This window comes from Entelurus aequoreus, linkage group LG17, assembly GCF_033978785.1.
Source record: "Entelurus aequoreus isolate RoL-2023_Sb linkage group LG17, RoL_Eaeq_v1.1, whole genome shotgun sequence".
In the NCBI taxonomy this organism is placed as follows: Eukaryota; Metazoa; Chordata; class Actinopteri; order Syngnathiformes; family Syngnathidae; genus Entelurus; species Entelurus aequoreus.
This window is the reverse complement of record NC_084747.1, coordinates 52574840-52600192: the sequence shown is the minus strand read 5'-3', so window position 1 is coordinate 52600192 and position 25353 is coordinate 52574840. Positions and strand designations below refer to the sequence as shown.

Sequence of the window (25353 nt, the reverse complement as noted above, 5' to 3'; positions counted from 1 at the left end):
AACATATTGGATCTTAATTAGTCATTATTAAGTACTTATTAATGCCTTATTCTGCATGGCCTTATTATACATCCAGTTAACTAAGAGTCTTCCCTCAATAACCTCAGAATTATTGCTTATTAGTAACCCTAACCCTAACCCTTCTATGTTCCCCTAGTGTCCAAATAACTCTAAATTAAGTCTTTGTTACTTTAATAGTCGCAATATAAAATAACGGTAACACTTTAGTATGGGGAACACATATTCACCATTAATGAGTTGCGTAACATATTTGATCTTAATTAGTCATTTTAAGTATTTATTATTGCCTTATTCTGCATGGCCTTATTATACAACCAGTAAGCCATTAACTAAGAGTGTTCCCTTAATAACCTCAGAATTATTGCTTATTAGTAACCCTAACCCTAACCCTTATATGTACCCCTAATGTCCAAATAACTCTAAATTAAGTCGTTGTTACTTTAATAAGCAACTAATTAATGGTGAATATGTTCCCCACACTGAAGTGTTACCATCATTTAATTTTTTTTATTTTTTCTTTATTTAATTGATTTATCTGTAAATATTATTTTGTTTTCCTGCTTTTTCTTTCTTTCTTTTTTTTTTTTTTTGGGGGGGGGGGGGCATCGTTGGGATATAAACAAAAAATATTTTGACAATCAGGGCAGACAATAGATATGTGATGTATGTAAATATGATGTAATGGATAGGAATGTCTGATGCTGGATCTCAATAAAAATTAAATGGAAAAAAAAGAAAACAATCTTAAAATGGGACCCTTAAGTAGAGATACCACGGTGTAACTCTCACAACCCTGAATATTTTTTATACGCTATATGTGGGTTAATATGTGGGTTAAGTGTTTGTTACTTTAATAAGCAACTAATTAATGGTGATTATGTTCCCCATACTAAAGTGTTACCAAAATAACATATATGTTGTATTTATTATAGGGGAAATGCACTTTTTTGGGGGGGGGATTTTATCCACGATTCACAATCCTAATGTGAGAAAAGCACACGTATCCTCTTCCATAGACATCACAACCTGTGTTTCCTCATGCTCTTGCAGCCTTTCCTCAAGCATCTTTACAAATCCCCACCGCCGTTTGACACGCACAGTTGCGGCCCCGCCATGCAGCGAATTAGCGCGGACTTTTCCAAGATCTTGCAAATCCACGCGTAATCACGTGATAAGGGTAGTTGTAATGAAGAGAACCACAAACATTTTACTCGACTTGTGGATAAGACAACCATTTTGTCTCTCAGAATGACTACTTTATTTTTCTATTTGTTGCAAGCGACAACACAGCGGTAACATCATCGATGACGAGCATTGCACACACACACACATAAACAAATATATCCATACTTGCTAACCCTCCCGATTTTCCCGGGAGACTCCCGAATTTCAGAGCCCCTCCCGAAAATCTCCCGGGGCAACCATTCTCCCGAATTTCTCCCGATTTCCACCCGGACAACAGTATTGGGGGCGTGCCTTAAAGGCACTGCGTTTAGCGTCCTCTACAACTTATCGTCACGTCAACTTTTCCTCCGTACAAACAGCTTGCCGGCCTAGTCACATAATATATGCGGCTTTTACACACACAAAAGTGAATGCAAGGCATACTTGATCAACAGCCATACAGGTCACACTGAGGGTGGCTGTTTAAACAACTTTAACACTGTTACAAATATGCGCCACACTGTGAACCCACACCAAACAAGAATGACAAACACATTTCGGGAGAACATCCGCACCGTAACACAACATAAACACAACAGAACAAATACCCAGAACCCCTTGCAGCACTAACTCTTCCAGGACGCTAAAATATACCCCCCCCTCATCTCCCGAATTCGGTGGTCTCAAGGTTGGCAAGTATGCATATATATCTCATTCACCTCCCGCCAACCACTCCGCTGCTGAACCCCTTATTGCTGTCCAGGATATGCCTGTAATATGATTCTTTGAGAAGATCCATTTGTGTCAACGAGGTGATTTTTTTGTCTGAACATTTTCGACCAGTTGACTATGTTGACTAGGTTCTGACTCAATCTTTCCTCATAGTCCTATCATTTGGAAATGTATGCAGGCTGACACGTTCTCGCAGGCCCGCCCACATTATGGAGTTTAAAGCGGGTCCTATAAAATATGCAGAAACTCATTTGAAAAAAAGCCTAAATCACTACCTTGTCTATTTTTTTTAGGGAATTTAACTGCAGGCTTCATTTTAAGGTCAAGAACTATGAAATAGGTGCCGATGTTGTCAGCATTAGAAGGGCGCTTTAAAGGTTTTGTAGGATAAAACTGCATTCTTCTCTGGGCTTGATGCCACAGCCTGCCCCCTCCAACCACATCTAACCTTTGTTTACAAGATTTAGGAGTGGCATAACAAATGAAACCAGGGATAACTTAAAACCAAGACCATTTCAAAAACTAAATCAGACTCAAAACTACAGATGTCCGATAATATCGGACTGCCGATATTATCGGCCGATAAATGCTTTAAAATGTAATATCGGTTTCAAAAAGTAAAATGTATGACTTTTTAAAACGAGTACACGGACGTAGGGAGAAGTACAGAGCAGTTGCGTCTCCCAGTCATACTTGCCAACCCTCCTGATTTTCCCGGGGCAACCATTCTCACGTATTTCTCCCGATTTCCACCCAGACAACAATATTGGGGGCGTGCCTTAAAGGCACTGCCTTTGCGTGTCGGCCCAATCTCATAATATCTACAGCTTTTTAACACACAAGCGAATGCAACGCATACTTGGTCAACAGCCATACAGGTCACACCGAGGGTTGCCGTATAAACAACTTTAACACTGTTACAAATATGCGCCACAGTGTGAACCCACACCAAACACATTTCGGGAGAACACCCGCACCGTAACACGACATAAACACAACAGAACAAATACCCAGAACCCCTTGCAGCACTAACTCTTCCGGGACGCTCCAATATACACTAACCCCTAGCCCCCCAACTCAACCCCACCCACCTCAACCTCCTCATGCTCTCTCAGGGAGAGCATGTCCCAAATTCCAAGCTGCTGTTTTGAGGCATGTTAAACAAAATGATGCACTTTGTGACTTCAATAATAAATATGACATTTTTTTCCATAACTTGAGTTGATTTATTTTGGAAAACCTTGTTACATTGTTTAATGCATCCAGCGGGGCATCACAACAAAATTAGGCATAATAATGTGTTAATTCCACAACTGTATATATCGGTATCGGTTGATATCGGAATCGGGAATTAAAGAGTTGGACAATATCGGAATATCGGATATCGGCAAAAAAGCCATTGTCGGACATCTCTACTCAAAACTATGGACTGCTGATCCCTCCCAGCAGGGGCAGGGAACCTGTGGCTCTTTTGATGACTGCATCTGGCTCTCAGATAAATCTTATCTGACATTGCTTAACACGATAAGTAATGAATAACTCAACTGGTAACCACAGTGTTAAAAATAACGTTCAAAATATAAAACATTCGCATGCATTTTAATCCATCCATCCGTTTTCTACCGCACCTGTTCAAGAAGTCGCATTAATGGTAAGAACTATTTTATTTATCATTGGTTAGCTTCAGAATAACAATGTTATTACAAAGAATAAGAGACGTGTTATACTTGAAAACATGTCGGTGTTACTTATAAATGCACGCATTTAGTTGTATTCAGTGTTAAAAAATATTACCGTATTTTTCGGACTATAAGTCGCAGTTTTTTTCATAGTTTGGCCGGGGGTGCGACTTATACTCAGGAGCGACTTATGTGTGAAATTATTAACACATTAACGTAAAATATCAAATAATATTATTTAGCTCATTCACGTAAGAGACTAGACGTATAAGATTTCATGGGATTTAGCGATTAGGAGTGACAGATTGTTTGGTAAACGTATAGCATGTTCTATATGTTATAGTTATTTGAATGACTCTTACCATAATATGTTACGTTAACATACCAGGCACGTTGGTTATTTATGCCTCATATAACGTACACTTATTCAGCCTGTTGTTCACTATTCTTTATTTATTTTAAATTGCCTTTCAAATGTCTATTCTTGGTGTTGGCTTTTATCCAATAAATGTCCCCCAAAAATGCGATTTATACTCCAGTGCGACTTATAAAGGTTTTTTTCCTTCTTTATTATGCATTTTCGGCCGGTGCGACTTATACTCCGGAGCAACTTATACTCCGAAAAATACGGTATATGGCTCTGACCCCTGCCATCGGTAGGTTGTGAGTTCAAACCCTGGCCGAGTCATACCAAAGACTATAAAAACGGGACCCATTACCTCCCTGCTTGGCACTCAGCATCAAGGGTTGGAATTGGGGGTTAAATCACCAAAAATTATTCCTGGGCGCGGCCACCGCTACTGCCCACTGCTCCCCTCACCTCCCAGGGGGTGATCAAGGGTGATGGGTCAAATGCAGAGAATAATTTCGCCACACCTAGTGTGTGTGTGACAATCATTGGTACTTTTAACTTACAGCATAACAATACCAAGATTGATTTAACCTAGTATGGTATCAGAAATACTATTTTGGTATCGCCCATCACTAATGTCTTCTTTTTCCCCGCACCTGTCCGCCATTAAGCGCTCAGACATTCTATTCCGGTCACACTTCACTGGCATTCATACAGTTGTCGAGTACTGGCGATAATAGCAGCCTGACACCTGAGATCGCTCATAAATATTATCAGCACATTGTGCTAGAAATGTCTTTCTACTCCATTAACATTGTTCAGCTACACACATGGCAGCCTATAGTGCAGGGGTCACCAACCTTTTTGAAACCAAGAGCTACTTCTTGGGTACGGATTAATGCGAAGTGCTACCAGTTTGATACACACTTAAATGAATTGCCAGAAATAGCCAATTTGCTCAATTTACCTTTAACTCTATGTTATTATTAATAATTAATGATATTTACACTTAATTGAACGGTTTAAAAGAGGAGAAAACACGAAAAAAATTACAATTAATTTTGAAACATAGTTTATCTTCAATTTTGACTCTTTAAAATTCAAAATTCAACTGAAAAAAAGAAGACAAAAACTAGCTAATTCGAATCTTTTTTGAAAAAATAAAAAAAAGAATTTATGGAACATCATTAGTAATTTTTCCTGATTAAGATTAATTTTAGAATTTTGATGACATGTTTTAAAAAGGTTAAAATCCAATCTGCACTTTGTTAGAATATATAACAAATTGGACCAAGCTATATTTCTAACAAAGACAAATCATTATTTCTTGTAGATTTTCCAGAACAAATTTTTTTAAAGAAATTCAAAAGACTTTGAAATAAGATTTAAATTTGATTTTACAGATTTTCTAGATTTGCCAGAATAATTGTTTTGAATTTTAATCATAATAAGTTTGAAGAAATATTTCACAAATATTCTTCGTCGAAAAAACAGAAGCTAAAATGAAGAATTAAATTAAAATGTATTTATTAATCTTTACGATAAAAACAATAAATTTACTTGAACATTGATTTAAATTGTCAGGAAAGAGAAAGGAATTTAAAAGGTAAAAAGGTATATGTGTTTAAAAATCCTAAAATCATTTTTAAGGTTGTATTTTTTCTCTAAAATTGTCTTTCTGAAAGTTATAAGAAGCAAAGTAAAACTTTAATGAATTTATTTAAACAAGTGAAGACCAAGTCTTTAAAATATTTTGTTGGATTTTCAAATTCTATTTGAGTTTTGTCTCTCTTAGAATTAAAAATGTCAGGCAAAGCGAGACCAGCTTGCTAGTAAATAAATAAAATGTAAAAAATAGAGGCAGCTCACTGGTAAGTGCTGCTATTTTTAGAACAGGCCAGCGGGCTACTCATCTGGTCCTTACGGGCTACCTGGTGCCCGCGGGCACCGCGTTGGTGACCCCTGCTATAGTGTGTACACATCTTCATTTCTGCACAGTTACCGCCACGTGTGATTGCTTCCTTAGATGTCCGTGACATCTTAAATGACTTCGACGTCATGGGGTCGTGTGCTTTTGAATTGGCTCGTGAGCTAAAAATAAGTCTTCAGCGAGTGTTTAGTAAAAAGTGTGTATAAAAAAAGTGTTCAATAAAACCAGAACCAGCAGAAGAAGAACTCGCAGTTGTCAGGAATGAACATTCTCCGGTATTTCGGGACTCCGTGCCATGTTTTCATTTCATTTAATTTTTATTTATCTCCTTCATTGATGTGCATCTTTGATCGATAGACAATAATACCTCAATTATTCAATTATACATTTACACACCAATGCCTGAGAAGGAGCAGGATGAAGAAAAATCTTCCATTTCCCTGCCCCCTTCAACATAATACGTAGTGTTACTTAATCATATCATATAAACCAACAATTACATCCAAATGTAACGAAAACAAACAAAAAAACACAACAAGTGCAAAACTTCATGAAGTACAAACCGGACAAAAAAAAACAAAAGAAGTAATATACACCTCACGGGATGATATAAAACAAATACAAAACCAGCATACTTGCCAACCTTGAGACCTCCAATATCGGGAGGGGGCGTGGTTGGGGCGTGGCTAAGGGCGTGGTTAAGAGGAGAGTATATTTACAGCTAGAATTCACCAAATCAAGTATTTCATATATATATATATATAATATATATATATATTAAGTTAAAGTTATGTTAAAGTACCAATGATTGTCACACACACACTAGGTGTGGTGAAATTTGTCCTCTGCATTTGACCCATCCCCTTGGGGAGCAGTGGGCAGTAGCGGTGGCCGCGCCCGGGAATCATTTTTTTGGTGATTTAACCCCCAATTCCAACCCTTGATGCTGAGTGCCAAGCAGGGAGGTAATGGGTCCCATTTTTATAGTCTTTGGTATGACTCGGCTGGGATATATATATATATATATATATATATATATATATATATATATATATATATATATATATATATATATATATATATATATATATATATATATATATATATATATATATATGAAATACTTGACTTTCAGTGAATTCTAGCTATATATATATTTTTTAATTTTATTTTATTTTATTATACATATAAATAAAAGACATACTTGAATTTCAGTGTTCTGCAGGCTATCCAGTAGGTGGCAGTATTGTCCTGTTTAAGAGTGTCACAACATTGCTGTTTACGGCAGACGAACTGCTTTACGGTAGACTAAACGTGACTGCTGTTGTTGTGTGTTGTTACCGCGCTGGGAGGACGTTAATGAAACTGCCTAACAATAAACCCACATAAGAAACCAAGAACTCTCTCTCCTTGTTGTGCACTCTACTCTCTAAAAGCCGTAGCTGTTATGACATCATTGGGCAGGCAAGCTGCTGGGAAAGCGGACGTGAGAACGGCTGTCCCCACTCAGGTCTGCATTGAGCTGGAGGGGGCGTGGCCTCCAGCTGAATACCGGGAGTTTGTCGGGAGAAAATCTCTGCCGGGAGGTTGTCGGGAGAGGCGCTGAATAATGGGATTCTCCCGCTAAAAACGGGAGGGTTGGCAAGTATGAAAACCAGGCAAAAAATAAGTAAAATAATAAATATAGAGCAAAATGTAAACACTTATGGCGGTCAATATGATTTTATTGTTCTATCTTTATATATTTTTTTCAATTGGAATATATTTTTACAATATTTTACCTCATTGTAAAGAGAATTCCATAGTTGAACCCCCACCACTGATATACACACTTGTTTTAAAGTTGTTCTTGAATACCGATGTTGGAAATGACCTTTTCTTCTATGCTCTTCATTCTCAGAAGTGATGACAAACATTTTTTGTAAATTTGCTGGTAATGTTTTACTTTTAGCCTTAAACATGACACATAATGTCTGTAACTTTACTAGCTCCTGTAATTTCAATAAACCTGAATTAATAATTAATATGTCAGTGTGTTCTAAGTAATCTACTTTATGAATAATCCTTATAGCTCTTTTCTGTAGTTGATACATTGCCTTTATGTTACTCTTATATGTGTTTCCCCACACTTCCACACAGTAGCTGATATATGGCAATATAATATATGCATTGCCCTATAATCTAACACATATTTTACCTTATTTAATATAAAAATACTCTTAGACATCTTTTTCCGTACATGTGTAATATGAGATTTCCATGTCAGACTGTCATCCAATATCACTCCTAAAAATCTAAGTTCAGAAAAATGTTCAATTTGGGTCACCTTCAATGGTCATATGCAGTCCCTTCTGATATTCCCTTCTAAGACAATAGTGAAAGTCTTATCTTGTCAGAGGTGCCTTTGCTACCATTGAGAGCCCCGGATTGAAAGATGTCGGTTTATGTCAGTATAGTGAAGTACGTAAATTAAAGCTTACAGTTTTTTTGAGTTTTTTTTTGACAATCAGAATAATTGAGTAAAAAAAATAAAAAATAAAAGCATGCATATTTACAAATGAGAAGTAGGACCACACTAACTAGAAAACATCATATATTTTGGAATAATCCATTTAAAATTCCTATTTAAATAAAATAATAATCTGATATTCATGAATAAATCAATTCAAATATAAATGAAAAAATCAGAAATTCAGGAAAAAATATAATAGAAGTAATCGGATTTATATATATATATATATATATATATATATATATATATATATATATATATATATATATATATATATATATATATATATATATATATATATATATATATATATATATATATATATATATATATATATATATATATATATATATATATATTAGGGCTGTGAATGTTTGGGTGTCCCACGATTCGATTCAATATCGATTCTTGGAGTCACGATTCGATTCATAAGCGATTTTTTTTTTTTCAATTCAACACGATTCTCGATTCAAAAACGATTTTTTTCCCGATTCAAAAGGATTCTCTATTCATTCAATACATAGGATTTCAGCAGGATCTACCCCAGTCTGCTGACATGCAAGCAGAGTAGTAGTTTTTTGTAAAAAGGACCATGTTTTATCAACTGATTGCAATAATGTACATTTGTTTTAACTATTAAATGAACCAAAAATATGACTTATTTTATCTTTGTGAAAATATTGGACACAGTGTGTTGTCAAGCTTTTGAGATGCGATGCAAGTGTAAGCCACTGTGACACTATTGTTCATTTTTTTATTTTTTTATAAATGTCTAATGATAATGTCAATGAGGGATTTTTAATCACTGCTATGTTGAAATTGTAACTAATATTGATACTGTTGTTGATAATATTCATTTTTGTTTCACTACTTTTGGTTTGTTCTGTGTCGTGTTTGTGTCTCCTCTCAATTGCTCTGTTTATTGCAGTTCTGAGTGTTTCTGGGTCGGGTTTGGTTTTGGAATTGGATTGCATTGTTATGGTATTGCTGTGTATTGTTTTGATGGATTGATTAATTAAAAAAATAATAATAATTATAAAAAAAATATATATATATACATATATGTATATAAATAAATCAGATTATTTATATTATATTTGGTGGACAAAATGCGGACTCGCCTTAACTTTAGTGAACATATGAAAGGCATGCAACATAAAGGCATATACACATATACACACAAGTACAAATCTCCTGGCATGTTTTGAAATGCTAAGCCAAACCTTTTGGCTCTGCATTGCAATTAATGTCAGCCTGCATGACCATCAGTATGCGACACGAAACACTTGTGAATGCGTGCGAAGAACAGAGCCACACACCATTACTGTTGATGGATTCTATTTGTATTTTTCTTATGTTGTGACACACAAAACGCTTTCATTCAATTTCATAAAAAATAACTAAGTCGCATATTGTATATAATTTAAAGTTTGTATGCAGTGGTAATAGTACATCTGAGTTCAGGTCTTTTTGTGAATGTGAAATGATTCAGGCTCATTTGACGGGAATAGAATTGAGTGCCGTGCCAGCAAAATGAGGGTTCCAGGTTCGATTCCCGCTTTCGCCATCCTAATCACTGCCGTTGTGTCCTTGGGCAAGACACTTTACCCACCTGCTCCCAGTGCCACCCACAATGGGTTAAATGTAAGTTAGATATTGGGTTTCACTATGTAAAGTGCTTTGAGTGACTAGAGAAAAGTGCTATATAAATATAAATTACTAATATACAGTGCAGGCCAAAAGTTTGGACACACCTTCTCATTCAATGTGTTTTCTTTATTTTCATGACTATTTACATTGTAAATTGTCACTGAAGGCATCACAACTATGAATGAACACATGTGGAGGTGAAATAACTGAAAACACGTTTTTGATATTCTAGTTTCTTCAAAATAGCCACCCTTTGCTCTGATTACTGCTTTGCACACTCTTGGCATTCTCTCGATGAGCTTCAAGAGGTAGTCACCTGAAATGGTTTTTGCTTCACAGGTGTGATTGAAGCTCATCGAGAGAATGCCAAAAGTGTGCAAAACAGTAATCAGAGCAAAGGGTGGCTATTTTGAAGAAACGAGAATATAAAACATTTTTTCAGTTATTTTACCTTTTTTTTGTTAAGTATGTAAATAGTCATGAAAATAAAGAAAACACATTGAATGAGGAGAAGGTGTGTTCATATGTTTGGCCTGTACTGTATATAATAACTATATTCTTATTTTTTATTTGAGACAATGTATTTTATGAAAAAATATCTACCAGCAGTTTGTATCTATTTATGATTTATTTTGGAAAAAAATAATTGAAGTTCAAATGGTAAGCAGTTTTATGTCTTGTCTTTTTGCTCCCTTACTCTATGGAGGTATGTACCGAACTTTGAGAATGTAAGATATAAAAATGCCTAAAAAAACCCCCAATACTATTTAGTTTATCTGATTGTTTCATTGTATTTATGTTTTTAGAACTGTAATTTACTTTTAAAACAAAAAGAAACACAATGAGAACCGGCAAAAATTGTTTTCCTTATTTGAAATATGAATAACATGTTTGAACTAGATGAGGCAATTCCTGAAGGAATTGCGTGTGAATGCTCCAATTCTGCCGTTGAACTGAAATCCTGGATTTTTTTTTAGTTTCCAAACAGGCTAAACATTTTGAAGTTGTAACCGTTTCAATCAGATTAGAAATGTGGGAGTTGTGGAACTTTGAAGAATGTCCCATTGAATTTAATGGGAATTTCCTCAAAAATTGGGAATTTTGGGAAAAGCGGGCATTTTTAAAAAAATGTTAAACAACTTGAATGGTCTGAATGAGTTGAAATGGCTGGTGTTGGAATGTTTTAAATCGGTCGAGAAAAGTTGAATTTTGAGAAATGGTGTTACAAAATTCCTGGAATTTCAGGAAAACCGGGATTTTTTCCAGTTTAAAAAAACTACTTAGTTTTTTGTCCTGATTAAGAGAAATGTTTTGATGTTGGAACCGTTGAAATGCGCTGAAAAATGTGGAAAGAGCAGTCGCCAGAAAAAAAGGGTGGAAATAGGGTTTTGGAAAACCAGGAATTTAGGAAAATCCTGGAATTTTTTTGGAACTTGGAAAAGGGGAAGTTTGAAGATAATTGTGGAATATGTTGAAGGTGTTACTAAATCAAAGGGTAGGCCACTAATTGTGTTCTGTGATATGGTTTTACTGCAGGCTGGTAACAGCGATCGCTCCGTAGAAGGGTCATAGAGGAATTTTTGCCTCATATAAAAACATTGAGGTTTTTGCCTCTATCTGTGGTAGAGATTTTAAGTAAGTGGCCTACGTCAGAAATCGGTATGGGCCAGGGTTCTCGAACCCTGAAAGAGGGGTATGTAGTAGAATTTCTGACCTTAGAGCTATATTTCATGTCTGTCAAGAATGTCTGCTCGTTTCATTCTTTTCTATTCTAACCCATTGAAGGACCAGATGTAGGTAAAAGATGAATATGGAGTCGGTTTGACCATTCTACAATATGTTTTGATTGTCTAAGCATGACTAACGGACTCAAGGATGTTGCAAAACAAACATGTCGAAAACAACGGGACCTTGAGGTATGGGGAAAAAGATCAAATGGCCAAGTGACAAGGGCTGAGGAGATTGCTTGATTCTTGTGTCCTCCAGGGGACGTTTGTTTGTCTGCATGGGCAGCTCAATCCAACTTTGCACTTTTGACTATGGGTAAATAAACATTTTGTACTAAACTCACTTTTGTTGCTGTTTAAGCTTCGGACAATCCACTACAAAGGTGGTATGGTTAGAATAGGTTGAAAAATGTAGAAATGGTGGCAGTTTGAAAAATGGCCAATTCAGGATGGATGGTTGAATGCTTCATTATTGTCCATTCTTTAACATGTACAATACATATACGGCGCTCCTTAAAAAAGGTGGGAAAAAGGTGATATTGGGAAATGGGGAAGAGTAAAAAATATCAGTCTAAGGCTGGACCCTCGGGAGGGGATCCAGACTGAGTCCAAGGGAAAACACCTCTTTTGCCATAGCACACATAAACAAGTTACATATAATCACAACAACTCGAAACAGATCAATTCATTTTGAAAGGGAAAAATGTCCTCGGAAAACCCCGGAATTCTGGGAAATCTGGGAATTTTTGGAATGTGTCAAGGGAAAGCCCGCGATTCCTGAATAGGCTGAGCAGTTTGAAGTTGGAACGGTTTGAATCGGGTGAAACATGTGGAAGGTAGAGCGTGCCACAATCTGGAGAAGAAGAAGGATAAGTTGAAGTTGAATAATAATAATAAATAGATTAATTGCGGTGTAGAAAATCATATGTGTGAATGCTTTGGAGCATTCACTCAATAATATTTAACATGTTTGGGCCAGATGCCAACATTACTATCATCACGTTGTGGATACAGATAGTTATTACTTAAATTGTAGCCATTGGGTTCACAAACTTCCATGTGTGTTGAATTTCAAACCACTTTACAAGTTCAGTGTTTTGTGTATTTTTTCCCCTGCATGAAAACATCAATATCTGCTTCTTAATCAACGCGACGCATGTTTTTGCTGAGGGAGTCAAATTATACCCAAACAATAACATGAAACTAAAAGGGCAGATTGTGTTTTGTTTAATAACAGCGCTTGCTAACAGGAAAAAAGTGGTCATTATAAGGTGTTGAATAAATGCAGAATTTTTGGGGCAGCCTTTGGCGTAGAACGACAAACAAAAGTGAGGGTAATGCAGCACTAAAGGGTAAGTAACATCGTTGTTGTTTTCATGATTGAGATCATGCGGGACAACACTGGCTATTATTTCCATTATGTAAAAAGAAGTCCTGCAGGGTGACAAAAAGGCAAAGTGAGAGTCACGCACAAAGCACATAAATGCATAAGGGGGGATACACTGTGGGCGTTACAGTCATTTAGAAATGTTAAGTGCATTAATTGAAGAGTTAAAATGGGCTTGAATAAATGCAAAAGAAAAAAAAAAGATGGTGACACGGAAACATATAATCGGAGAAAGATGCATATTCCCCCTCCTATGTTCCATCCTGTTGGGTAGATTTGCATGTATCTTTATTCAGGAGGCTGCTGCTAGGTTACGTGGAAGATTGGATGGCAGAGAAAAGGGGATCAAGTGAAAAAATGCATGGATTAAAGGAAGAACACAAAGTACAGGTAGAAGTAAAGAAAAGTCGAAGTGTCCCTTTTTTTCCCCCCCTCCGTTTCATGCCTCAAGAAAAATTATACACCGCTCAGGGCCGGCTCGAGATCATTTGACGCCCTCGGGCGAGAGTGGACTTATATATTGATTAAAATGCCTTATAACAGCACTGAAAACTTATTTAGTATGCACGTGCACGCGAATATACATTATTTTCCCTTGCAACATGACGTTATTAGTAGAGATGTCCGATAATGGCTTATATTACAATATTCCGATATTGTCCAACTCTTAATTACCGATTCCGATATCAACCGATACCGATATATACAGTCGTGGAATTAACACATTATTATGCCTAATTTTGTTGCGATGCCCCGCTGGATGCATTAAACAATGTAACAAGGTTTTCCAAAATAAATCAACTCAAGTTATGGAAAAAAATGCCAACATGGCACTGTCATATTTATTATTGAAGTCACAAAGTGCATTATTTTTTTTAACATGCCTCAAAACAGCAGCTTGGAATTTGGGACATGCTCTCCCTGAGAGAGCATGAGGAGGTTGAGGTGGGCGGGGTTGGGGCCGGGGGGACAGCGGGGGTATAATGTAGCGTCACGGAAGAGTTAGTGCTGCAAGGGGTTCTGGGTATTCGTCCTGTTGTGTTTATGTTGTGTTACGGTGCGGATGTTCTCCTGAAATGTGTTTGTCATTCTTGTTTGGTGTGGGTTCACAGTGTGGCGCATATTTGTAACAGTGTTAAAGTTGTTTATACGGTCACCCTCAGTGTGACCTGTATGGCTGTTGACCAAGTATGGGTAGCATTCACTTGTGTGTGTGAAAAGCCGTGGATATTAAGTGATTGGGACGGCACGCAAAGGCAGAGCCTTTAAGGTTTATTGGCGCTCTGTACTTCTCCCTCCGTACAGCAGCGTTTTAAAAAGTCATAAATGTTACTTTTTGAAACCGATAACGATAATTTCCGATATTACATTTTAAAGCATTTATCGGCATCTTTAATATACACCGTATTTTATGGACTACAATGAGCACTTGAAAAACTGGATAGTGAGCAACAGCCATACAGGTCACACTGAGGGTGGCGTATAAACAACTTTAACACTTTTACAAATATGCGCCACACTGTGAACCCACACCAAACAAGAATGACAAACACATTCCGGGAGAACATCCGCATCGTAACACAACATAAACACGACATAACAAATACCCAGAACCCCTTGCAGCACTAACTCTTCCGGGACGCTACAATATACAACCCCCGCTAACACCCCCCTCCCCCCAACCTCGCCCACCTCAACCTCTCAAGGAGAGCATGTCCCAAATTCCAAGCTGCTGTTTTGAGGCATGTTAAAAAAAATAATGCACTTTGTGACTTCAATAATAAATATGGCCGTGCCATTTTGGCTTTTTTTTTTCCATAACTTGAGTTGATTTATTTTGGTAAAACCTTGTTACATTGTTTAATGCATCCAGCGGGGCATCACAACACAATTAGGCATAATAATGTGTTAATTCCACGACTGTATATATCGGTATCGGTTGATATCGGAATCGGTAATTAAGAGTTGGACAATATCGGCAAAAAAGCCATTATCGGACACCTCTATAATAAACCATTTGTTATAAGAAACTACCACGCAAACTGCATATTGTGACACTTAGTGCTAATATTGTGAAGGTCGGCAGTGTGTGACTGGTGGGAAACAAAAGAGAGCCAATTAAGGTGGGTGTCGGAACGATAGATAATTAAACAGTGCCTCTCGAGTTTTTGCCTGCACGCCCGACTTTTCTGCCGAGCGTGCACTCCATCTTACCGTACCCTCGGTTACAATAATTTACTCTATCGAGCGCTTCAATCCTCTCATATTTTTGATGAATAGCGTCACTCTTCACTTCACCGCCGCGTCTTGCACGAAGCAACACTGCTGCTGCTGATTGGTGGTGTTGTTGCTCACATACATTCTTTGTCAGTGAAAAAAAAAAAGGTTGACACCTTTCCTGGGTTCAACAAAACCGGTTTTCTTCCCGCGTTCTCCTCTTCTCCGCTCCACTTGAGTAAACCTCTATGCATTATGCAGACAGGCAACAGACAGGATTTTTCCGACCGCACCGTGTCGACCTTTTTTTACTCACCGCCGTTTTGTGGGCGGTCTTATTTACGTGGCTCACCTTCGACAGCGTCTTCTCCCCGTCATCTTTGTTGTAGCGGTGTAGCGTGCAAGGACGGGTGTGGAGGAAGTGTGAAAAGATGGAGCGAACTGTTTTAATGACATTCAGACTTTACTTCAATCAATAACGGAGCAGCATCTCCTCATCCGGAAACAACCACACCGGAAGTGTGTCCCGTGAAAAACCGTCCGACCCGAACTCTAATAACTAAAGTCCATTGGGTGAATAATGCAAACTCACTACACCGGTATGTTTTAGCGCTTTCATGGCGACTTTACTGACAGATATAAGTAAGAACTTTACACTACTTTAAATTAGAAATGGCACTGAAACATTTACTACTAAAACATGTTGATAGACTTTTGTGTAATGTTCTATATTTTCAATGGAACATTTAGAATATTGGTGTTGTTTACTTGAGACGTATCTCTTATGTTTGACTGCCATCTACTGGTCACACTTATCATTACACCATGTACCACATAAAATAGTGTAGCGTCCCGGAAGAGTTGGTACTGCAGGGAATTCTGGGTATTTACTCTGCAGTGTTTATGATGTGTTATGGTGCAAATATTCTCCCGGAATGTGTTTGACATTGTTGTTTAGTGTGGTTTCAGTGTGGTGTAGAGAAACATGTAATTTAAAACATTTGTACGCACGTACAACACTTAAGACCTTCAGTATATCAGTATGTGGAATTAAATTATGGAATGGATTAAGCAAATGTACTACTATAATCCTCTTCAAGAAACTCTTCAAACTTAAAGTGTTTACAAAGTACAAAGCTACGAACAATGGGAGACCGGGCTTTCTGCTCCGCCGCTCCCAGTCTGTGGAACGCCCTCCCTGACCATCTGAGGGTACCACAGACTGTGGATGCATTTAAAAAAGGCTTAAAAGTCCTTCTTTTAAAAAAAAAAACTTTTTTTTAGATATGTGCATACTAGCTATAACTATTTGGCTGTTCTAGTTTTTATTTTTATTTATTTATTTATTATCTTTTTTTATTTATTTTATTGTTTTGTTAATACACTGTAGCACTTTGAGATTGTTGACTCAATATAAAGTGCTTTATACAAATAAAATCTAGTATTATTATTATTATTATTAAAGAAGAAGAACCATGATAAACATTCTGAATTTATTTAATTCATCCATTCTTTCACTCTCAAAATAATCTTACTTATCTCATCATATGAAATGTAACTTACTTCACCAATTATTTTTATTTTTTTATTTTTTTATTGTGATTACTTATGGAGTATATTGTGAATAAATTGAGAACAGGAAGTGAACAAAAAGTTTTAGCAACTGTTATGTAAAAGAAAAGGGGTAGGATTAAATAAGCTCTGCTTCTTCCTACTCCTTTTCGAACATGTTGAAAAGAGAAACTGGAAATTGTGATGGATCATGTTGTATGCTTGCATATTCGAAATAAACTCAAACTCAACTATGCGGCACATGTTTATGACAGTGTTGGCGTTGTTTATACGGCTACCCTTAGTGTGACATGTATGGTTGTTGACTAAGAATGCCCTTCATTCCCTCATTAAAGGAATGTTCAAAATCAACATCCATCCATCCATCCATCCATGTTCTACCGCTTGTCCCTAACATGATTATTACAATTGGCTATGACATCTTCAACATAAGACCATTATCACCCCGTATTTGTATCAAAGTTACTTATTATTGATGCTTTATTTTACTCACAATCAGGGCAAAACAGACACCAAAGCGAGCGAACATGAGCGCTGATGTTGGGCGACGTCATCAAATTTCGATGGACTGATTGGTTCAAGGTTCAAGGTTTTTGGTCTGATGGATTCGTCTGTCAGAGCGTTTACATATATATAGAATCATTTGCTGACCTTTTTAGAATAAAATAACATCTGTGAATTAGTATACACAACAGTTTTGTAATACGTAATTAATTAATTCAGTCATTATTAATATACTGAGATGAAGAATATCTTATTTTCAATAAGGTTAAAAGTATTTCTCATAAATCTTCTTTGTACTTTGTAAGCACTATTAATTTGAACAACCTCTTAAACTGGATCATATCAGTACAATGTTTAACTTCATTACTTAATCCATTTCATCATTTAATTCCACATACTGTTATGCTAAAGGTTCTAAGTGTTGAACGTGCATACAAATGTTTTGAATTAGATTTTCCTCTAAGGTTACATGTCTCCTCTTTAGTTGAGAAGAATTGTTGTACATTCTTTTGGAGCAGGTTATAGTTTGCTTTGTACATAATTTTAGCAATTTTACCAAATCACCGAACTTTAATATTTTTGACTCAATAAATAAAGGGTTTGTATGTTCTCTATATCCAACATTATGTATTATTCTAATTGATCTTTTTTGTAACACGGTTAGCGAATGTAGTGCACATTTTGTAGTTATTTCCCCATATTTCTACACAATAACTCAGATATGGTAACACTATCGAGCAGTAGAGAATATGGAGTGATTTTTGGCCCAGGACGTATTTTGCTTTATTCATTATTGAAATTTTACATGGTGGTAGAGAATGGTGTTCCGTATTTTTCAGACTATAAGTCGGTCCGGGGTATAAGTCGCACCGGCCGAAAATGCATAAAAAAGAAGGAAAAAAACATATATAAGTCACACTGGAGTATAAGTCGCATTTTTGGGGGAAATTTATTGGATAAAACCCAACACCAAGAATAGACATTTGAAAGGCAATTTAAAATAAATAAAGAATAGTGAACAACAGGCTGAATAAGTGTACGTTATAAGACGCATAAATAACCAACTGAGAACGTGCCTGGTATGTTAACGTAACATATTATGGTAAGAGTCATTCAAATAACTATAACCAATAGAACATGCTATACGTTTACCAAACAATCTGTCACTCCTAATCGCTAAATCCCCTGAAATCTTATACGTCTAGTCTCTTACGTGAATGAGCTAAATAATATTATTTGATATTTTATAGTAACGTGTTAATAATTTCACACATAAGTCGCTCCTGAGTATAAGTCGCACCCCCGGCCAAACTACGAAAAAAACTGCGACTTATAGTCCGAAAAACACGGTAAATGGAAACTATTTAGTCATACTCACAGCTCAATATTGGCGAAATTGCGTTTATGTCATGTCTGTGTGATCATGTTTTGTTTTAGTCATGTCCTGTTTGGTTTTGGTCACTTAGTTCCTGCTTTTTCACTCCTTTGTTTTGTTTCCATGGTTACCCATTAGCTTCACCTGTCTCACGTTTGCACTCGTGCACCTGTTGTCAATCATGTCTGCATTATTTATAGGGATGATGTTTGATAAGAAATTATCGAGTTCGAGCCCATTATCGAATCCTCTTATCGAACCGATTCCTTATCGATTCTCTTATCGAATCCAGATAGGTTGTTGTATATGGAAAAAAACCCCACAATATTTGGTTTAACAAAAGCTCACTTTTTAATATAAGAAATAAATAAAATAAAATAAATAAATAAATATTGACTCTTACCCCCCTAAAAAAATTAAATAAATAAATATTGACTGTTGTTACCCAAAGTATATTAAGTGGGATTTTTCAGAAAAACAAATATATACAGTAACACAAAAACAACCTGTCTCTGTGATCACTATAGGTGAATAGCCATGCCTTGAGGCGTTTTTTCCGGTACATTATTTTTGCTGCTTGTGTGACAACACAGGAAATGATGTAGCGCAGTCATTAGACTAGCTATGCCATTTCCTGTGATGTCCCACAGAGCATTTCTTGTGGGACGGGATTCGTTCCCAGGGATTCGAATAAAGAACCAACTATTTTTCTTTACTATAGTGGCCTCGATAACGGGAACCGGTTCTCAAAAAGGGATTCAAGTCCATGGAATCGGTTCTTTTCTTATCGAACGGTTCTTTTCTTATCGAACAACCGGGAGAACCGGTTTCGAACATCATCAACCAACTCTTTTTCTTTACTATAGTGGCCTCGATAACGGGAACCGGTTCTCAAAAAGGGATTCAAGTCCATGGAATCGGTTCTTTTCTTATCGAACGGTTCTTTTCTTATCGAACAACCGGGAGAACCGGTTTCGAACATCATCAACCAACTCTTTTTCTTTACTATAGTGGCCTCGATAACGGGAACCGGTTCTCAAAAAGGGATTCAAGTCCATGGAATCGGTTCTTTTCTTATCGAGCGGTTCTTTTCTGATCGAACAACCGGGAGAACCGGTTTCGAACATCATCAACCAACTCTTTTTCTTTACTATAGTGGCCTCGATAACGGGAACCGGTTCTCAAAAAGGGATTCAAGTCCATGGAATCGGTTCTTTTCTTATCGAACGGTTCTTTTCTTATCGAACAACCGGGAGAACCGGTTTCGAACATCATCAACCAACTCTTTTTCTTTACTATAGTGGCCTCGATAACAGGAACCGGTTCTCAAAAAGGGATTCAAGTCCATGGAATCGGTTCTTTTCTTATCGAACGGTTCTTTTCTTATCGAACAACCGGGAGAACCGGTTTCGAACATCATCAACCAACTCTTTTTCTTTACTATAGTGGCCTCGATAACGGGAACCGGTTCTCAAAAAGGGATTCGAGTCCATGGAATCGGTTCTTTTCTTATCGAACGGTTCTTTTCTTATCGAACAACCGGGTGAGCCGGTTTCGAACATCATCCCTAAGTATTTAAGCTGATAGTTGCCAGGAAGTCAGCCTGGCGACATTAACACTGTTACCCCTGTTCACCTCTGTTACCTGATGCTACTCATGTTTCCCATAGTTCATGCTGATCTTCTCACGTCATAGTAAGTGTCTGTAGTATATTTCATGTTCATAGTTTTTGCCTTTGTGCTAGTCTTTTGTTTTCTTAGCCAAGTTTTTATACTTCCGCCTCGTGTTCCTTTTTTATAGTATTATTAGATCATGTCCTTACCTTCAAGCCAAGTCCAGTCTAGTTGTTTTGCATCCTGGGAAAGCAATCTGCGCAGTAATTTGCGCCGCCATAGTCCACGCACTGACAGTTTATTGGTATTTATGCGGCTGATGTTGGAAGTAATATCTACGTTTCTGTACGATTTCTCACTACATCTTCATAAGAACATGTTCTTTTGTGCGTCACACAAAGGGATCTAACCGAACACCTAAAACAAGCACTTATGTTATTTCAGAAAAAGATGGTTTCTAGCTTCAATTTTTTTTTTTAACCTCTCAGCACGTCCCTGCTGTGATGTGAGTTCCTTCCCTTTGGTTGAACTCTTTGAATATTACGCTGCGTCTGTGGGCTTCTGCTACTTCCTTTGCGGCTCGATTGATGTCAGCAATTTGTCATCGCTGGAAGGTCGTGTCAGTCGCGAGTGAGCAACTGACCAGCAAGTTGCATTTAGGTTGACCACAGGACAGTTGGACGGTGATTGAAGCTGACAAGGTCCCTCTGCTGTCATTGGGCCTGCTTAAGTGTAGTCGAGTAGACTATTTTTTATTTTTTTTTTATTTTTTTTTTTCCACCTCTGCCTTTTTCGGCAGTAAATTAGGCAGTACTTTTCGAGGGCGCTTACTGGTTTAAACTCCTGGTTCCTAGATGGTTTCTTTGAGGACAATTCTGAAGCCCTAGTTGCCTCTTATGCCGTGTCATTACTGGGATATTCCACACTGCAATAAACATGAGTTGTATGTCCCTGCATGTTTGCAATTGCAAGTGGAAACACTTTGGTGCCAAAATGAGTGTCCGCCTGGTGCCATCCTCACTAAAACCCTTTGTGGAGGCTTTGTCCTTAGCTCCAATCCAATCAAATGTGGTACATTTGTAGCAAAGGACTTGCTGAAGGTGATAATAACTGTTTATAATGTATATTTTCTCTCTAGTTTATGCTGCCCTTTTTTTTACATATGCTGTAATATTGTACATGGTAATTGGGATGTGTTATATATTGTATATATTATATAAAAATATAATTTAATATAATAATATATCTGTATACACTACCGTTCAAAAGTTTGGGGTCACCCAAACCATTTTGTGGAATAGCCTTCATTTCTAAGAACAAGAATAGACTGTCGAGTTTCAGATGAAAGTTCTCTTTTTCTGGCCATTTTGAGCGTTTAATTGACCCCACAAATGTGATGCTCCAGAAACTCAATCTGCTCAAAGGAAGGTCAGTTTTGTAGCTTCTGTAATGAGCTAAACTGTTTTCAGATGTGTGAACATGATTGCACGAGGGTTTTCTAATCATCAATTAGCCTTCTGAGCCAATGAGCAAACACATTGTACCATTAGAACACTGGAGTGACAGTTGCTGGAAATGGGCCTCTATACACCTATGTAGATATTGCACCAAAAACCAGACATTTGCAGCTAGAATAGTCATTTACCACATTAGCAATGTATAGAGTGTAATTATTTAAAGTTAAGACTAGTTTAAAGTTATCTTCATTGAAAAGTACAGTGCTTTTCCTTCAAAAATAAGGACATTTCAATGTGACCCCAAACTTTTGAACGGTAGTGTATATTATATACTGTATATATAATATGTAAATGTTGCATATATGTTACATTTTATATTGCTACTCTGGTACATTTTTAGTCTACTTTATACCTGCATTATCCTTTCCATCCTTTCCCTTTCCAACCTTTGTGACTGAGCTACTGTGTGTAACAATTTCCCTTGTGGATCAATAAAGTTTGTCTAAGTCTGAGTCTAACATCTGTGTGCATGAAATCATGTCTTGATCAAGTTGTGTGTTTTCTCTTAGTTTTGGACTCCTTTAGCTCCTGTTTGTGCACCTCTGAGTTGTTACCATAGCTGCTTATTATTTTCACCTGCCTCTTGTGTTCGGGACGCTCACCTGTTGCTCATCAGAGACACTATTTAAGCCTGCCTTTGCCGGTCACTCGTCCTGGCTTCTTTGTTTGCTTCACGCTTATGTAGTAGAATTTCTGACCTTTGAGCTATATTTCGTGTCTATCAAGAATGTCTGCTTGTTTCATTTCTCTTCTATTCTATACCATTGAAGGACCAGATGTAGGACAAAGTTGAATATGGAGTCGCTCTGACCATTCTACAAAATGTTTTGATTGTCTAAGCATGACTAAGGGATTCAAGGATGTTGCAAAACAAACATGTCGGAAACAAGGGGACCTTGGGGCATGGGGAAACAGAAAAATGGCCAAGTGACAAGGGCTGAGGAAGATTGCTTGATTCTTGTGTCCTCCGGAGGTCGTTTGTTTGTCTGCATGGGCAGCTCAATCCGACTTTGCACTTTTGACTATGGGTAAATAAAACTTTTTGTACTAAACTCACTTTTGTTGCTGTTTAAGCTTCGGACAATCCACTACACTAATGTTACGAAGGTTTTGCTTGAGTCTTAGCTCATGCTAAGTCTAGCTTCAAGTGCTATCGGCACCTTGTTCCGTCGGTTGTTTTCTATGTTGTACCTCTTTGATTCTTGTTTCAAGATTAAATCATGTTCCTACCTGCAAGTCCTGTCAGGAGTCGTCCGTTTGCATCCCGGGAGAACGAACCGCGCAGTAAGCTGCAACCAAACCGTAACAAATCAGTGTTATTAGAATGGCGTTAGAGATGTCACGATCAAAATTTTAGATGATAAAGACATTACATATTTATGTTTGCATTCATAATACAAAAAATATTCACTAAATAAAACAGTTGAAATCGAATTGAATATGACATGGTAACATTTTATTCAATTGGATTTACATTTTTATTTTATTTTAATATTGTTTAGTTTATGTAGTTAAAAAAAACCACAACCTCTTAGGACAATAATTTTTTCATCTATATTTTATTTGAGTTAATACATGTTTAAATTATTACCTCAAATGTATTTTTAAATTATATTTAGGTACAATAAACATATTAAGACATTACGGCAGAGAATAATTAAAAAAAAGGAAGTTTATTCTATTTTTTTTTTTGTAATCAGACAATATTTTTGGTATATTAGATGGTATTTTTACATAAGTAAGAAGTTCACTATTGAAATGATGGCTGAAAATTATTTATATTTAAAGTTGTGTGTAGATTTTTATTTTCCAATGGTAATTGTTTTCACTAAATTAAACTATTGTAAAAAACTGTGGAAAATAAAATCTACATTTAAAATGATGTCATCTAAAAAATTAGATGATAAAGTCATTACATATTTATGCTTGCAATCATAATAAAAAAAATATTAACTAAATAATACAGTTAAAATCAAATTGAAAAGTACTTTTTATTCAATCAGATTCATATTTTATTTTATTTCACTATTGTTCAGTTTATGTAGTTAAAAAAACCTGACGTCTTATGACAGTAATTTTGTCTTCTATATTTTATTTGAGTTAATAAATGTATACATGTTTATATTAATAATTCTAAATTATTTTTAAATTATATTTGAGTATAAGACTCATATAAAGACATTAAGGCTGAGAATAATTACAAAGCAAGAAGTTCATATCCTATTCAAATTGTCTTGTAATCTGACAATTTTGCCCTCAGATCTGGTCGGATTTCGAGTCCCAATCCGATACTCTGACAATACATTATAGAACTGAAAATACTGAAAAATTAAACACAATAATCACATTTTTAGAGCTTATCTTATTACGTTTATAATTTTGCATTTAGTATTGTTGCAAATCAAATGATTTGTAGTATTTAATATTACATCCTATACTTTTCCAACTAAATTAAGGAACTAGTGCACAATAGTTAAACAAAAACTGTGATTGTCTCCAATTTAAATATTGTATTTTCCGGACTATAAGGCACACTTAAAATCTTTTTTTTTCTCTCAAAACATTTCCAGTGCGCCTAATGTACGGAATCATTCTGGTTTTGCTCACCGACCTCGAAGCCATTTTATTTGGTACATGGTGTAATGATAAGTGTGACCAGTAGAAGGCAGTCAAACATAAGAGATACGTGGTAAGAAGTATGATGGCAATATCACTCAAGTAAACAACACCAACATTGTATATGTTCCATTGAAAATATAGAACATTACACACGGCGCTCAAAAATCTATCAAAATGTTTTAAACAATATGTTTCTTATTGCAATTGTGTCTTTAAATAAAATAGTGAACATACTAGACAACTTGTCTTTTAGTAGTAAGTAAACAAACAAAGACTCCTAATTTAGCTGCTGACATATGCAGTAACATATTGTGTCATATATAATTCTATTAATTTGTAAAAAAATAAGGACAAGTGGTAGAAAATGAATTATTAATCTACTTGTTCATTTACTGTTAATATCTGCTTACTTTCTGTTTCAACATGTTCTATCTGCACTTCTGGTAAAATGTAATAAACTCTTATTCTTCTGTTGTTTGATTAGTTTTGGATTATACCACAAATTTGGGTATCAATCCGATACCAAGTCGTTACAGGATCATACATTGGTCCTCATGTGTCCAGGGACATATTTCCTGAGTTTATAAACATAATATACATTTTAAAAAAAACGAAAGAAGATTTTTTGATGGTAAAAAATATTGATGTAATCATAGTAGTATCGACTAGATACGCTATTGTACTTGGTATCATTACAGTGGATGTTAGGTGTAGATCCACCAATGGCGTTTGTTTACATTGTAGCGTCCCGGAAGAGTTGGTGCTGCATGGAATTCTGGGAA

The 25353-nt window shown here is 36.3% G+C and overlaps 1 protein-coding gene across 2 annotated transcripts in view; it reads left to right on the top strand.

The window, feature by feature from the left end:
- The window catches only part of grid2 (glutamate receptor, ionotropic, delta 2), a 1088972-nt gene that overhangs the window by 657024 nt on the left and 406595 nt on the right, over positions 1-25353 (top strand). The gene's annotated exons all lie outside the window — the stretch shown is intronic.